Source organism: Vicia villosa, linkage group LG6, assembly GCF_029867415.1.
Source record: "Vicia villosa cultivar HV-30 ecotype Madison, WI linkage group LG6, Vvil1.0, whole genome shotgun sequence".
NCBI classification, from domain to species: domain Eukaryota; kingdom Viridiplantae; phylum Streptophyta; class Magnoliopsida; order Fabales; family Fabaceae; genus Vicia; species Vicia villosa.
In genome coordinates, this window is record NC_081185.1 from 4547568 (window position 1) to 4564969 (window position 17402).

At 35.8% G+C, this 17402-nt stretch overlaps 2 long non-coding RNA genes across 2 annotated transcripts; both read left to right on the plus strand.

Annotated features, from left to right (window-relative positions):
* The first annotated feature begins 1439 nt into the window (after positions 1-1439).
* On the plus strand, positions 1440-6091 carry LOC131611148 (uncharacterized). Its single transcript, XR_009286772.1, has 3 exons — positions 1440-1778; positions 1883-1988; positions 2111-6091. It is a non-coding gene; the product is annotated as an uncharacterized LOC131611148 (long non-coding RNA).
* A 725-nt stretch (positions 6092-6816) lies between these two features.
* On the plus strand, positions 6817-7484 carry LOC131611149 (uncharacterized). Its single transcript, XR_009286773.1, has 3 exons — positions 6817-6978; positions 7087-7187; positions 7277-7484. It is a non-coding gene; the product is annotated as an uncharacterized LOC131611149 (long non-coding RNA).
* Positions 7485-17402: the final 9918 nt, after the last annotated feature.

Genomic DNA, 17402 nt, shown 5'->3' on the forward strand with positions numbered 1-17402 from the left:
TGCTAGCTTGACCAAAATATACTCGCCTGAGGGACTTTGCATCTCCTCAAGCGGAATTGCTTCAAATAAAACACGCCTAAGAGGCGCGATCTTTGTCAAGCCCCAGATACTTGATTTCTAGTCTTGCTATAGGGATCGATGGAAGTCCCGCATGAATGTTTACCACACTTAACCTGAGGGACTCAGTGTCTCTTCTGCTGCTCTATGCATTATAGCGTTAGAGGAACTTAGATCCCTCAAATTGATTAAACTCTCACCTGAGGATTTTTTAGTCTCCTCGGGCATAATCATTTCTAATAAAACACGCTTAAGAGACGCGACCTATGCAAGCCCTAGAGACTTGATTTCAAGTCTTGCTAAAGGGCTAAATGGAGGTCTCGCCTGAAAGGTCAAGGCACCTCTCCTGAGGGACTTAGTATCCCGTCAGCTGAGCTTTGCGTTATTATTAAGAAAAGCTTGGACTCCTAAGGTCAACAAAAACCTCACAAGGGGAAGCACCAGTTCTCGGGATAATTCCATTAGTCGCAAGTAAAAAACACTTTGCCTTCTGTCGAAAGTATCAGGCCTAAGGGACTGTGTTGTGTTATATTTACAAAAGGTCTTGCCTAGGACGAGGCCGTGGGACCGTCATAGGAAAAGGAGACGACATTAAGTCGTCCAAAGACAGGCATCGTTTCGCCCTTAAGTCTTCCTCGTCCATAGAGGAAAATGAAACATGGGATAAATCGTGTCTTGGATAAAGAAAAGTCAGATTCGTTACTGATCCATATCTCCCTTGGAAATAGCGATTCAACTGTCCATCATTTGACTAAGTGGGTGGTGGCCTTTTCTGAGGAAACCTTAGGTCAAAGAGGCCTCTATAAATACACTACCCCTCGAGGGGGAAAAATGACAGACTCTAAGTCATATACATTCTCCACTATTCAAAGAGAACTATGCTCATTACCACCATAACATACAATCTAAGCGCCCGCCTGCAACCAAGCAGTGCCGGCTGCTTGCAGGACCTTTCACCTCATGTGAGTTGGTCTCTTAAACAACCTCAAAAACCACCGTGCAGGACTTCTCGCCTTCGTGAGCACGCCCTCATTATCTAAACATGTTATATATAACTATAGCTTATGAGTCTCCTTATCCTTACAGAAGGATCACACGCATCCTATACTTTTTGACCAATACAAATTCTAATAAATATTTGTCCCACTCGAGGGTCATCACATAAGAAGGTGAGAAGGTCAATAACAAAATTACATTTAAATCTAAACAACAAACCAAAACCAAAAAAAAATTATTATGTTAGATATTCAAAAAGATCAGATGGCCAATTGAAGGGAATAAAAAGACAAAATAACACATCAATGTGTTTAAAAGATTATCCCCCTTCTTACAAAAGATTGTTATAGCATTTTATTTTATATTTTGGAAGGTGATACAATGGTTTTCTGGTTGTTACAAGTAGATGCCCCAATTAAATTGAGATTATTACAAAAGATCAATATTCAATTGACTGAACCAAAAAGACAAACACCACACACCAAAGTATTTAAGATACATCTAATAATTACTATAGTTTTACAAAGGCTTTTTTTATAATTTTTTTAAGTGTTAAAATATATTTAATTCGAGTAAATATAAAATTAGGGAGTGTATATAAAAGTGATACAATAAACTCTAAGCTATTAGAAAGAAAATGAGAAAAGATATGATTAAATCTATCAAGTTTGTTTATGCTATGGTACTCTATCTTTCTCTATTTTTTGTTGTAATTGACTCATACAGTAAGCTCTTTTTTCTCACTATTTTCAATTTTTATTTTTCATTTATACAAAATCTACAATTTTTTTCAATAACATTTATTTTATTTTTTTATTTTACATTACAGCTTTAATGTGTTCTACCTCTAGAGATTGCATATACAATTATTGTAAGTATCCTACATTACCTTGGTGTAGTTGGGTATATATATGTTTATGTCGTGAGTAGTTAAGGTAAATAATAATTATGATACCTCTATGTATATATTTTATTTTCATGTCATAATGAATATTGTTGCTTTTATGTTTTTTCTCTCACTGGTTATATTTTTGTAATTTTTCATTTTCTTTGACAGGATAAACGTGACAAGACAGGACAAATTCTGTCACACTCTTGGGTTGTTCCCATTTAAGTATTTCTTCCATTGTAGAAGAATCAACGGTTACGCCTCCTTTTAAATTACATGCTCGAGAAATTTTACTTAGAATGACTAAAATTCATATTTTCTAAACTTAGCAAATAACTTATTTTCTCAAAGTATTTGCAATACAATTCTCAAGTGTTCTTCATTCTTTTGAAGGTTTGTGATTAGATTAAAATATTATTAGTGAATATTACCGCCAACTTACCATGGTAAGGTTGGAAAATGTGATTCATATAATATGTGAATGTTATTTGGGAATTCGTATCATCGAATCACATCACCAAAAAGACATTAGATCATCTGAATAGAATTGTCTAATATTGAAGAGATTACGCCAACTTACACCATAGTTTTTGAAAGGCAAACAAAAAATATATAAATAAATAAAGGGGCACTACAGCCAAAGTACAGAGGGATCCCGAAAAAGGCACAAGAAGTACCGAAATCAGGAACAACACCAACAAAAACAAAGTCAAACAACTAGCTAAAAATAACCCCGCCCAAGCTCAAAACAAGGCTACAAAATAAACAACCAGAGAAACCACCATTAGACAAGGCTAAAACTATCCAATATAAGGACACCAGAAGAAACGCCGAAACCACAAAAGAAACCAACAAAAACACATTCAATGGAAGTCGAAACCACTCACCTTGCATCATAATATTGCGTGGTATGAAATAACTTTCTCATTTGCATCCAATTTACACTGAATTAAAATATAGCTAATTGTTGTAACACAAAAGTAAGTATAAATTATCGTCTCTACATGGACTAGTTATGTTTTAAAGACTGCTCAGTAGTTTCTATAATTCTAAGAATGTGTTGTTTAAAGTTATTTATTTTTTAAATTGGAGTAACAGAAAATAGATTTAACATTGAGTGTTAACAATGAAAAAACTTGTTGGGTTTAGATTTCATTTACCTATTCACATGTAGCATCATTGACCAGTAATATGCAATTCTAATTAGTTATTAATATTACCGCTCAAAGCTCTCATCATTGCTTATGTCTAAGTCAACAACGTGATATCAACCATAATACTTAATAGACGGTCTTTAAGTCTATTAACAAATTTTTCAACATTATGTTTCAATAGTTAAAATTGATGCTGAGCCTAAATCTATGTGTAGACATTAGTATATCCAATATATGATAGACTATGATCTCCTAATGAACCATACCTTTCGAATATCAAGTCATACCATGAAAACATGTTTTAGGTAGCTAATATAAAACAAGCATTAGGAATGAATAATTAATCAATATTAAAACTTAAGAAGAGTTACATAGAACACCATGGTTGAGATTAGAACATGAGTTTTAGGACATCTACATCTAACCAAAAATAATAATAACAGTGCTTACTCATCGTAGCTTTACAATCAAGCTCCAGAAGAAAGAAGTTGAACATCATCTACGACGATTCTTTGAGCAACGCTTCCGCCCATAACATTCTTCTCATTTTTCTATCTGTTGTGACTTTTGGTGTTTAACCTAAATTTCAATGTGAACTAACTCAAATCCATATCTCTTCTTTTCATTTTCACTGAGTGGCACCCTTATTTATAAGGTTTGAAATGATAGGCTCGCTAAGCCCACTGCCCACGCTTGCTTAGCGTGCTTAGTTTCTTCCTCGCTAAGTAATGTTAACTCACCTGCAACTTGCCTCGCCGCCTTTGATTGCTAAGCACGCTGCACACGCTTTCTTAAAGCATAAACCCTTCCTTCACCTTGAAGTAACATATCCCTAAAGTCATAAATCACCTTTGCTCACTAAGTGCACTTGTGTTCTTGGCTTAGCGAGCCTTGCTTGTTGAGAAAATGTTTTGGCAATGTCTTTGTGTTTCCTTGGTGACTTCTAAGTCCTTTTTACCTAGTTTTAGTCAATATTCAATTAAAATGTCCAAACAGACAATTTATCACTTTTCATTGATTAGTAGGGGTATTTTCATTTATTATTTGTAAAATAGATAGGGAGAAGAGATTTGTACACCATATTTATATTAGTTTAGCTCATTCTTCCTCGCTAGAGCTTAATCCACTCTTTAATGGTTTCACCAATGATAATTTTCAAGGTCTTCCACTATTTTGTGAAATTAATATAAGAGTGTTTTTGGTACAACGGATAATCAACAAAGCTAAACACGACAAGTTATTTGCTTTATCCAACACATGTTTTGATCCCTCAGTTATAGTAGAATTTTGAAACTATCAATCTTTCATGATCATTACATGATCTTGATCCAAAAATCTTGCTAAATACAAAAATCCTACCCCAAACTTCCATTCTACTGCGACCCTTACTCATTCCCACTGGTTCTTTGTCTGAGCGCTTATTTTGCACAATAATGATTGAAAAACTCCAAACTTCAGTTTTCAACTATCTTTACAGGATTTTACCGAAGTCTTCCATGGATTATAGAGAACACTCATCTCTTCGGTGGAAGTTAATTCCCTAATACCATAGACACAAAGCATATATTTATCTTGATACACACATCAAAACTTCACAAAAAAAACCAGTTCCCCCAATGTATCTTGTATCTACCACTCAAACTCAATCTTTAGAGTTGAGCACCATAACAAAAGTTTCTTGGTTCAAGGTTGATGACGATGAAATTTATCTAAATCTCACACAACACAATCTAGATCTCACAAGAACAACATTTTAGAAAGTTTTTTACAAGGTTGAAATCAGGAAAAGATGTGTTTGTGAAAGGGAAAACACTCATGTGCTTTTCTCAAGAATTATGAAAATATAGATCTTTGATCCTACTTGATCTCACATCATATATCTCTTTTTTTTTGGAAAGTTGACAAAAATGATTTATATAGGTGATTTATGGTTAGGCACAGAAACATGAATAAGAGAACACATTATTGGAGTCAAATCATGCAGTTATAATTTGAATCACAAAAAGAATGAATTGAATCAATGTAATAAAATGTGGAAATTGTCTTTTTAATTTGAATCATTATTTGCACTCATCTTTCGAGTTAGATAAAAAATAATTTGAATCGTGATTTTTTTCCAAAAAGCGTATGGTCATAATTCGAGTCAAAAGAAATTGGGATTCGACTCAACGAGTGTTGTGATTGAAGTCACACATGTCCATGATTTGAATTAACTAGACAGAGGGAAATCCAAATTTCAAATTAATGTTTGATTTGAATCAGTCATATGCTTGATTTGAATCAAGCTTAAAAAAACTTTGATTTAAGTTTTCTAACTTATGATTCAAGGAACACATAAGATATTACTATGATCAACTTGCTCAAACTTAAAAAACACATTAACATGGATTCAAATCTTATTTATTGAATGTGAGGGTGACTCAAAGTACAATTTTAATCAAATAAATGAATTACACACAAATTGAAATAATAACAAATCAAATTATAATTATAATTAACAAAAGTTGTACACAACATCAAAATAAAGATGATTTCAATTGAGAAATTTCAAGTTTCCTTAAAACTCTACTCAGAGTTCTTAAACAAGATCCTTGAATAAAAGGTGGAAGCAAGAAACTCCAACACTTTTTAAAGAAGACATGTCTTTTTCTTCTTTGGACAATCACCACTAGATTTCCAACTAGATCTTATTCCTTAAACACATTAGAACTCTAACAATTTCTCTCACAAGCTAGAACTCTCCAAATTGAGCAACCATCACACACTAGATGATGTTATGAGTTTTTTAGGAAGATGAATTTTCTGAAATAAAATCTCATTCTTAGAAAAATGACATTGAAGGCTTTGATATGTGCTTAGGGTATGAAACAAAGTCAGTGTAAAAAATTTGAAATGATTCGAGTCAACAAAATGCAATGAATCAAATTAAACAAAAAACGCAGAGTTTTTCAAGTTCTTACTCGAGTAATGTGACTCGATTTATAAAATTCCATGACTTGACTCATGTTTCTAGAATTGAAAGACAAATTTGAAGAAAAAAATAGTAATGAATTGAGTCATAAGAGTTCGTGAATCGAATCACATTTCTGAAATGTTATATGAAAAAATCATTCTTGACTCGATTCAAAGAAAATCTTAACTGAAAACATGTTTTCCAAACTAAAATTTTCTAAATAATTTAACATGATTGGATTCACACTTATACATGAATAGATTCATGCTAACCAAAATGCTCGTCATTTCAGGTTTTCTCTTATTCAAACACTTGATCTACTTTCTTTCTCATTTACTGATTTAGAGTTTAAGTGTTAATTTTATAGGTCCACCGCCGCGCCGCAGTACTAGAAGTTTGATCCACCACATTAGAGCTCAATTCCTTTTGATCTACACTCATCTATGATTCTTGCACATTTCATTTGTATAATATTATTTCTTAAACTAAATTTGCAACTATTTAAAATTAGTATTCCTCTTTTAGTATTTTTCCTTTGTATATCATAAAAGGTTGAAAGACAAATAAAAATAATACTTAAAAGTTAATAAAGAAAGGGTACAAACATCTTATAGAAAAATCTTATAACCAATGAGATTTCTGCATGAAATCCTTACAAAGTTTAATCCATCGCTTTGGTAAAATAAAGGGACAAATATCTTATATTGAAATATTTATGAGGCATTTAACAATAATTTTGATTTTATTACAAAGGGTTTCTTGTAATAATTGATAACTATGTTAAATTTAGTTAATTAAATTATGATGTTTATCATGTTATAAATTTGTCACAAAAAATATTATTTCTATGAGAAAAAATATGACTCAAGTTTTGAAAGTTGTTTATGCTATGGTCCTATTATTTTCTATATTTCTTGTTGTAACCTTTGGTAAGGCAATTTTCTCTTTTTTTTTTATTAAATTTTATTATTTATCTAATAATAATATTATTTCATCATGTTTTGATAACATTCTTTTGTATTTGTTTCACATCACAGCATCTCGAAGTTGTGATGAAAACGATGATTGTCCAGATTATTTGTGTGAGTCTTCTAAAGTTGGAAAATGTTTTTTTGATAATTGTTATTGCATTTAACAGGTAAGTTTTTTTTTTTATGTCACATTGTTGTTATTCTCATTTTTTACTTACTTTGGTTTATATTTTTGACCTTTTGATTTCTATGATAGGGTAAGAAGAACAACACAGGATAAATCAATAGTCACATGACAACTATTTATAGTGTAAAATTGTTTACAATGCATTTATAAAATAAAATTATATAATGTATGTAATAAGGTGTTTGTTTAATTGTGAGAATTTAGTTTAATATTTTTAATATTTTTAAAAAATAAAATTCAAATTTCATTAATACGGTTATAAAACGATCATTAATATCATCATTAATATCGCTTTTTTACCTCAAAACTTATTTAGATAAACAAGAAAAGAAATTAGAAATTTTAGAACAATTATTAAGAGAAAATATAAATTATAATAAACAAATTTTAAATATATTAAAGAAGCAGGTGAATAATAAAACTTCAATTAATGGGCCAGAAGAGTTAAAAGTATCTATAGATTCTTTAGCTGAAAAATTTTCACAAATAAGTATTGAAAGAAAGACAAAGTGTGAGATATTGGATCGAACTCTAGTATGGCCGAAAGGTAGCTTCTTGGTTCGACAGGGTTAAGCATGAAGTCGAAGGTTGTTCACATGCTTGTGTCGAAGATGCTAGGGTTGTTAGCATGTTAAATTAGATTTTAGTGTTTAAACCCTAATTTGTTAAGTTAGCTTGTTTATTAAGTTGACTTGTGTAATGGGCCTTGTGGAAAAAGCCCATTAGTTAGTATGTTAGGTTTTATTATAAATAGCATACTAGTCTCTCATCATTGCCAAGCTGCAAATCTTAATTTAGGGTGAGAGAGGTTATTTGTTATTCTTGTAAACTTGTAATCTTGTTTTAAGAGAAAGTAAAAGAATAGCAGTTATAACCAATATTTGTGTTCTCCTCTTCTTTCTTGTCCTTTATTCATCCCTTATTTTATATTTTGTTCGTGGCATTGAATTCACAACAAATTGGTGCGGTGAGCGTGGAGAAGATGCCTTCAACAAAGTATGAGATTGAAAAGTTCACCGGAGTGAATGATTTCGGTCTGTGGCGCTTGAAGATGAAAGCCCTACTGGTTCAGCAGGGTTGTTTGGAAGCGTTGAAGGGAGAGGCAGCCATGAATGTAGAATTGACGGCAGCGGAGAAGACGAATATGATCGAGAAAGCACACAGCGCAATTTTGTTGAGCCTTGGTGATAAGGTTCTCCGGCAGGTATCAAAGGAGATGACGGCATCAGGGTTATGGGTGAAACTTGAAAGTTTGTATATGACCAAATCGCTGGTAAATCGACTCTACCTGAAGCAAGCTTTGTATTCATTCAAGATGATTGAAGACAAAGTATTGGCTGAGCAGTTGGATATGTTCAACAAGCTGATTCTTGATCTTGAAAATATTGATGTGAAGATCGATGATGAAGATCAAGCGCTGTTACTATTGTGTTCTTTGCCTCGATCACATGCTCACTTCAAAGAAACTCTCTTGTATGGAAGGGAGTCCCTGACGTTTGAAGAAGTTCAATCAGCCTTGTACTCTAAGGACTTGAATGAACGAAAGGTGCATAAACCTTCGACTGTTGGCGAAGGTTTAGCCGTTAAAGGAAAACTCTTACGAAAGGATGGTAAGTTCGACAAAAAGAAAGGCAAAAGCCAGTCAAAGTCTTACAGTGGCGAAGCATCTGGCATTCGATGCTACCATTGTAAGAAGGAGGGTCACACAAGAAAGGTGTGCCCTGAACGCCTGAAATATCATGGAGGTAAGGATAATGGCAACGTTGCCATTGTTCAAGATGATTTCGAATCATCTGATGTTCTTGTGGTTTCAAGCAGTGACTCTAAGAAGGAGTGGATTATGGATTCAGGTTGCACTTGGCACATGACTCCAAACAAAGACTTATTCAAGGAATTATGTGATCAAGATGGTGGATCAGTATTGCTGGGAAACAACAAGGCTTGCAAGATTGCAGGTGTTGGATCTGTGAGATTCAAGCTCCATGATAAGTCAATAAGGTTGTTGATTGAAGTCAGGTATGTTCCGGATTTGAAGAGAAATCTGCTTTCTCTTGGTGAATTCGACAAGAAAGGATATGTTTTCCAAGGAGAGAAAAGTATCCTAAGAGTCATGAAGGGTTCGAAGGAAGTCTTGAGAGGCGTGAAGAAACAAGGCTTGTATACCCTTGAGGCTGAAGTTGTAAGTGGTTCGACAAATGTTGCATCCACGAAACCTTTGTCGAAAACAGAAATCTGGCACATGAGCTTGGGCCATGTCAGTGAAAGGGGTCTGGTCGAATTAGGGAACAAAATCTGCTTGGTGGAGACAAAGTCGAAAAGCTGAAGTTTTGTGAACCCTGTGTACTTGGAAAATCTTGCAGAGTGAAGTTCAACAAAGGCAAACAAAGAACGAATGGATCCCTTGATTACATCCATGCTGATCTTTGGGGGCCTGCAAGGTGTCCATCACATTCAGGAGCAAGGTATTTTCTATCCATAGTAGATGATTATTCCAGAAAATTATGGGTATTCATCCAGAAGACTAAGGATGAAACTTTTGAGAATTTCAAAAGTTGGAAGACTCTGGTTGAAAATCAGACTGGCAGAAAGGTCAAGAGGTTGAGAACCGACAATGGCCTTGAATTTTGCAATGAGGCATTCGACAATTTTTGTTCTGCCTCTGGTATTGCAAGGCATAGAACTACTGCAGGTACTCCACAGCAAAATGGTTTGGCTGAAAGGTTTAATCGAATTATTTTGGAGAGAGTCAGATGCATGTTGACTAGTGCGGGGTTAACGAAGGTGTTTTGGGCTGAGGCTGTAACACCCCGTAATTTCATGAATTAATTTAATCAAGTTAAGTTAATTATTCGGAAATTATTTAATTATTCAGTAATTAAAATTGGATTTTTGGAAGAATTACGAGAATTATTGTTATTGGGCCATGACGTAGTTAGTAAAAAGGGAGGTGCCAATGGAGAGGCCTTACTAACTAATTATCCTATTTTTTTAATAAAATAGTGAAATGATGAAAATAAAGGAAATTGGGAAAAGAGAAGGTTAGAGGCAAAAGGGACAGAAGTCTGAGAACTGAAGAGTACGTGAGAGAGAGAAGAGCCAAAGGAGAAGAAGACCTTCGAAGATTCGACTCTGAGGTAAGGGGTGATTACTCTAATTATATGGTATTATGATTTTGATGATGATAGGATTGAATTAAGGGATTAGAATCTCTATTTGGGATGTTAGGTTTTGTGAAATTCCAACACTGACATGCATGATTTGATGAATTGACTGCAATTGATGATGTAGTATTGTTACATGGTGTTATGGTATGTTGTTTGTGCATCAGAATCATGTATTTGGAGTATTTTGATGTTATTGATGATCAATTTCGTAATGGTATGAGTTGGTATGTGTTTGGGATGCATAAAAGTCTTAAAAATCACGTTTTTCAGCTACTGGGTTCGTAGGAACCGGTTCCCATGTGGGAGGAACCGGGTTCCACTGTGTTAGAACGTTAAAAACAGCATTTTTGGGTCCAGGAACCGGTTCCCATGTGGGACGAACCGGGTTCCAGTACAAATTCCAGCAGCACGTTTTGAAAACTGTTCTAACTTTAAAAGCTTCTAATTTTTGAACCGTAAGTCCGTTTTAGACGCTGTTTTGGACGTTGTTTCTTAAATTAAATACTGTACAATATAAAGTATAGAAAACAACAATAACTTGATTTTATTTTGAAAATCTTGATTTATTTCGTTTATGGTGTGTTTTGTACATTGTGTGCATGATTTGGTTAATGTGACAATGTGGTGATGTTGTAATGATATAACTGTGATTTGACGTTATATGTGGTGTGAATTATATATGATGAATAGGTGATATGGACGTAAGGTCCGAGTGTTGTATCGTGTTTATATTATTTATTGGGTGATGTTTTATATGTATGCGTGTGATATATTTGTATGAATGCTAAAACTAATGCATGCTTATTTGGTGATGAATTGGTGACGATAATGAGACGATGTGATACATCGGATTGGTGATGTTGTAAGCATGTTATATATTGCATTCATTCGCATACATTTTTGGTGATGGATCCCGGTGATGAAAGTGGATCAAAATGGTGGGCATAATTCCCATTGTGTGGAATTTGTGCTGGTTAAACTGTATCTCGGTGATGAAAAAGATCAGTTGGATGGGTGTATCCCATGTATGGTACCACATGCATAAGAGTCTGCATGGTCTTTGTATAAATTGTGACATGTGATCGCGACTTTACGTGTCTATAAATCTGATGACTGCAAGTGCACAGTCGTGTCGTGTAGTTTTAAAAGATATCGAATCCACAGGGACTATGAATCGATCTACCGTTATCTAAGGTTACTATGTAAAGCTAAGGCTACTAATAATTTGATTGTTCTTAAGGGAGAGTGATTTTGAATAATAAGAAATATAATAATAAACAAACATCGGTATGTATTTCGTTTAACTTAAGGTAATCCGAAGTTCCATTGGCTGATGGTAATTCAATTAAAAATCTTTACTAATTCAATTGGTTAAAAATCCTCGTCTCAAACTTTCGCTCTGTTGATTTAGATTACTATCCTAATCCTAATGTACGCTTTCGCCATCCCATTAGATTTTAGAAAAGCTTTTTGCAAACAACGTAATTAATAAAATGCCTGTTTTACGAAGTTGTTATCTATTTAAATCTCCTAATCTCAAACTTTCGCTCTGTTGACTCGGAACATGCTAATATCCCTAACGTACGCTTTCGCCATCCCGCTCGAGTGTAAAAACAATTTTTGAAAATAAATAAGTTCTAATTAGTTTTAATACGCTTTCGCCATCCTTAAAACTAATGTCCTATGTCTACTATCCAGTTAAAGATCTCAAACTTTCGCTCTATTGATTTTAACCTTTGACCGTCTTAACCCCTCAAACTTTCGCTCTATTGGTTTTAAGACTTACTAATTAAATTAGACATATAAACCAAAAACAGGTGATAGTTAATAAAACATAATTAAGCCAATTTATTTCGGATCCCACAGTTAACTTACTCTACATACCGATACCTTAGCTATTTAGCCAGACATATTAATACGGTTAAGCATGCATAAACTAATTTGGCTTATAATAAAAGGCATGTTAAAAGGCATATAATATATCATGCAAATCAATATATAAATAAGGCGGTAAATATTAAACCTGAATTAAATAAATGGCAAGTAAATCTTCAAGTATCGAACTTCCACCACAGGTTGGCTGGATCGTTCTTCGGAATTTAAACGGACAGAAAATAAAACAAGGAAATAAAAGCGATAAATCTAACGTAAGGCTAGATTTATAAAAAGTTCACAACAATTTCCGGTGTAGAAATCGTTGTGAGAAAATAAGTGTTTGAATGAAAGCAGAATGAAAAATATGGTTCGCGGTACAATTTCGGCAGCACTTCGTTGGCAGGAAATCGGACCCTTTGGAAGTGAGGTAGCAGGTTCTATTTATAGGGGAGGTTTTGCTGTGACGTTGCGTGAAAAGAGGAACTCAGCAGACTTGGACTTGGAGACGTGCGTCTCCGATTCTTGGGGAAGTTCTGTTGAATGGCTTGAGACGTGCGTCTCAAGTGGAGTAAAAGTAGGAGGAGCTGGAGACGGGCGTCTCCACTCTGGTGACGTGGCATAGAACATTGGAGACGTGCGTCTCCATGTGCTGGCAAGGTTTTGGGCCACGCGCCTTTGGTTCCTTTGTGGGCTGAATTGTCTCTTTTTGGCCTTTGGGTCTTATTTGCACCCCTCTTTCACTTCAGCACTCCTTTTTCATCTTTTAGGCACAAATAGTGGTCATTTTAACTCCATTTCTTCTCCTTTTCACAAATAGTCATAATAAGAGTGTAAAACCTGAAACAAAGCAAATACTCGCGTAATATCATAATAAATTAACATAATAAACGGAAAATGCTATAAATATCTACGGATTTCAAGCTAAATATACGATATAAAATCATGTTATCAAATTCCCCCAGACTTGAACCTTTGCTTGTCCTCAAGCAAAATAATAAGGTAAAGATAGGAGGACAGCGAAATGAAATACGCTTACACCATGCCGTTCGGTCATACTCAGCTACATAATGTTTTTGTTTGAAAATAATGATATAGACCCTAGCAATAAACTTATAGTAGCAACACTAGACAACTCCCAGCATGCATACTAATCCGAATCATGCCATTATAGCTTGACCTTGACTCGTCATCTTGTTTTACCCTTTTCATTCGTGCGCAATCACATTAAGCCCATTATCTCGACACGCACATAGCAGAGTAGTCGGTTAGTGACTATGAACCTTCTCATGGAGTTCTGGCACAATATGTGGTATACTCCTTAGCATTCACTTGTAGATTGTGGGGAATCGGACAATAGTCCTTCCTACCAAGTTCAGTACCAGATGACTTCTGAACCAATCAACAATGAGTTTTTAAATTCTTTGTATTTGAGATTTGCGACCGTTAGGTTAAATGATCTTGTGAGGATCACCTTACTTAGTAGGCACATTTCTTATTATGGTTAAGCACATAATTATTATTATGAGGATCATACACTTATATTCATCGACTCTCTGCGTAGTTTGTATCTAAGACGGTGCCGACTGCTAGAATAAACTACTAAGGGTTACTTCAAAAATTAAAGTCGATGGTTTCGGTATAACGGGTATTCAAATCGGTTACGCATACTTGGGGGTTTTAGAGTGTTGGGACAATAAGGGTATTGACTTGAATCAATTTCTATGCGTTGAGTATTTGAGTAGCTTCGTATTTTTCGAACGTGTGGGGTTTTGCATTTATCGTTTGGGAGCAAAAAATTTTGTTATGGCTCAAGAGAATGGAAGAAATTGAAATAACTACGGAATTATAAAGATAAGACTCGAAATTCCATAAATATTCTTTATTGAATTAGAAAAACATTACAAGGAAGGGAAATAAACTAAAAGGAAAGGAAATAAACTAAAAGGAAATAAAACTAAAGCAAGTAATACGACTCCCCCAGACTTAGATGATGCAGTGTCCTCAATGCATGAGAACTACTCCTCAGTGTTGCGGTTGCGAGAACTGCTTGCGCCTCTTGTACGAACACGGCGACGTCTATCAGAAGGAGAGCCATTAACACGAATGTTAAGATCATGCAAATATGTAGCAATTTCAGTGTATTGACCTTCGTTCCTAATAGCATAGTCACGGTGCTCTTGTTGCATCTCTCGAATGAGCCTCAGTGTTTCATTTTGATTTGTCTGCATAGCTTGAAATAGGTGGTCTTGTCGTTGAATTGCAGCATACATGGCATCACGAGTGATAGGCGGAGGGTTGTTTTGAGGAGGTTGGTTGACATCAGCTTGCCCTTGGTTGAGTTCTTCTTCATTTGCATCCATAGGTTCATTAGGATGTTCAGGTTGGTTGTCTTGAGGATTGCCTTCAATAAGCCTCCAACGCTGAACATAACGGATGTTGATTCTTTCAGGGCATGGAAGGATTATATGAGGAATAAGAACTTTGTTGACGACCAAAGTGTATCGGCCATCATGGCGGGGTGAAACCAAGTGGGAATCACGGCAATAAGTGAGGTCGAGTGATTGAGCAGGTAGCATGAGATGAGAGAGGGAGAGGAGATCATCACCAAGACCTAAAGCACATGCCAAGGTGGTAATAAGTCCGCCAAACAAAAAGGGGTTTGTAGCGGGGGCGTTGACACAGCCTTGGATATGTTGGAGCATAAAAGGTGCGGCATTGAAACGGATATTGTTAAGCGCACAGTAGAGGAAAAATAGTTCGTGTTGGTTTACCTTATGGTTGTTGGATCTCGCAAAAATAGTATGCCCCAGAACACGTTGAAAATAACGTATAGCGGGGTTTTGAATGTGAGAAGCACGTAGAGCCCTCCAACCAGTAGGAACTTCGCCAGTAAGATTAAACCAAAATTCGAAAGCTAATTCTTCCCAAGGTCAACCATTGAGTTCTTGAAATATAGTATGGAGAGCATTTGGTGTAGTACTAAAATGCAAGTATGTAGCCACTTCTTCTTGATCCAGAGTAAATTCACGGTTGAACATCCGAAATTGGATGCTACCGGTTGAGAGTGGTTGATTAGAAGGAGTGTCGTAGGTGAAAGAGCTCAAGAACTCTAAGACGAGCGGCTCGTAAGTAGGTACGGGTTCGGTACAAAGATGGTGTAGGCTAGATTTGGTGAGTAAACGGGTGACACCATCAATGAGACCCAAAGTTTCTAGACATTCGGTGTTCACAAATTTTGTGGGAACAACCGAACGTTCATAAAAGGCGATGTATTTTGTTCGTTGAGCATCATTGTCGTCTTCTCGGAAAATAATATTTGAAAGGTCGGGAGGTGGTCTCTCAGGACGCACACTACGGATGATTGAACGTGGAGGCATGGTGAGTTTGAAAATGGAAAATAGAAATGAGAGTAGAATGGTAGAAAATGGTATGAAGGTTGTGAAAAGTAAGAGTGGTGGTGGTGTGGTTTTATAGTGAGGTTTGAGAATGGTGTGGTTAATGTAGAATTAAAATGGATTAATGGTGGTGTTTGAAGTTTGAACGGAATAGAGAAATGGGAAATGATGTAGAGTTAAAGAGGTGAATGATGGAGGATGAATGATGTTTATGGTGTTTAAATGGAATAAATAGGGGAAGAATGAGGAAGAATGAATTTTGAAATTCAAATTCAAAATTCAAAAAGTGGAGTAAAGAGATTCTGCGTGGTCAAACTTGCATACTGCTGGCCTTGGGAAGACGCGCGTCTCAGGCAGCCAGTCTGCTGGGGAACAGGCATGGAGACGGGCGTCTCCTGTCCTTTGCATGCAGAGGCTGGTCCCACAGAGGTGGAGACGTGCGTCTCCTAGCCTATGGACATGCCCATTTCGCATGTGGAGCTGTAGTCACGTGCTGACAGATACAAAATTATGAGAATAGCACAGATGGGACATGTGATGTTACTATAAACAGCTAAAAACCAGACTGAGTGAGTTATATGCATTCATGAATATATAGCAGTCAGACAGCAGAATATTATAACACAGCAGCAGTAATGAATAAAATATTGCATTTAAAATTAAACCGGTACTGAGTGTTGACATAAGCAGAATGTAAAAGTGCAGAAAAATGAAAATCTAAACTAGGAATAGAAATTGCTAAAACTAGAAATAAAATCTAATAATCTAAACGGTAACATCTAGCCACGTCTATTGTTGTGCACATTAGAATAAATGTGTTTGAAAACTTCGTCGAATTGGGCATTAACGGTGTCGATGAAATCGAAGAAATGCATTTGCAAAGTGTGTAGCTCGTTGCGCACATGTTGTACATCTTGTTGCAGTGCAGTGATGGCTTGCTCGTGTGCGTTCAGATTAGGCATTCTTTGATTCACCGATGCGGTGGATGCAGCGGGTTGTTGTGCCTCGAGCTCGACATCAGTCATATCAACAGTGTAATCATCAGCAGAATCTTCAGAAGGAGTTTCAGGCTCATACTCAGGTATACGTTCATCTTCAGAAAGAGGTTCATAATCAGGAATGGGTTCATCTTCAGGATTAGGGTCATAGTTTCCAGGAGGAGTGTCAGGCTCAGATTCTGATACGTGCATTTCCTCATCAAAATGTTCATAAGCTTGAGGGGTTTCAGGTGAGGGTTCTCTCTCAGGAATCTGACCATAGTAAAGCCAGTTAGCAGGGTTGTGCATACTCGTCCTTGGACTCGGTAAGGTGAACTGATCCAATACTTTGTTATCAATGAGTAAATCAAACTGATCAGGTCCAAGGTTACCGATGATATCTCGGTTAAAGCAGAAATGAATGTCCATAGAATTGTGGGAACCAAGAGGTGTCAATCTAAGCAAAGGTATTCTCATTCCTATAGCATTGGCAATCATAGTGACAAATCCGCCGATCCTAATAGGTGAAACTTCGTCTTGCGTGATGCGCTCGAAGTTTGTTAGCATGAATGCGATGGCATTGACCGGGCGATTCTGAGAGGAGCAGAACATGATGAATAACTCTTCTCTAGAAACTTCAGTGACATTACCGGGTTTACCAAAGATGTAGTGAGCAATGATCTTATGGAAGTATCTGAAAGCGGGGTTATGGATGTTCTCAGATTGGAATTCGTTCTCTTCAGGGTTGTCGTTTCCAGTGATCTTGCCCCAATATCGTTCCAAC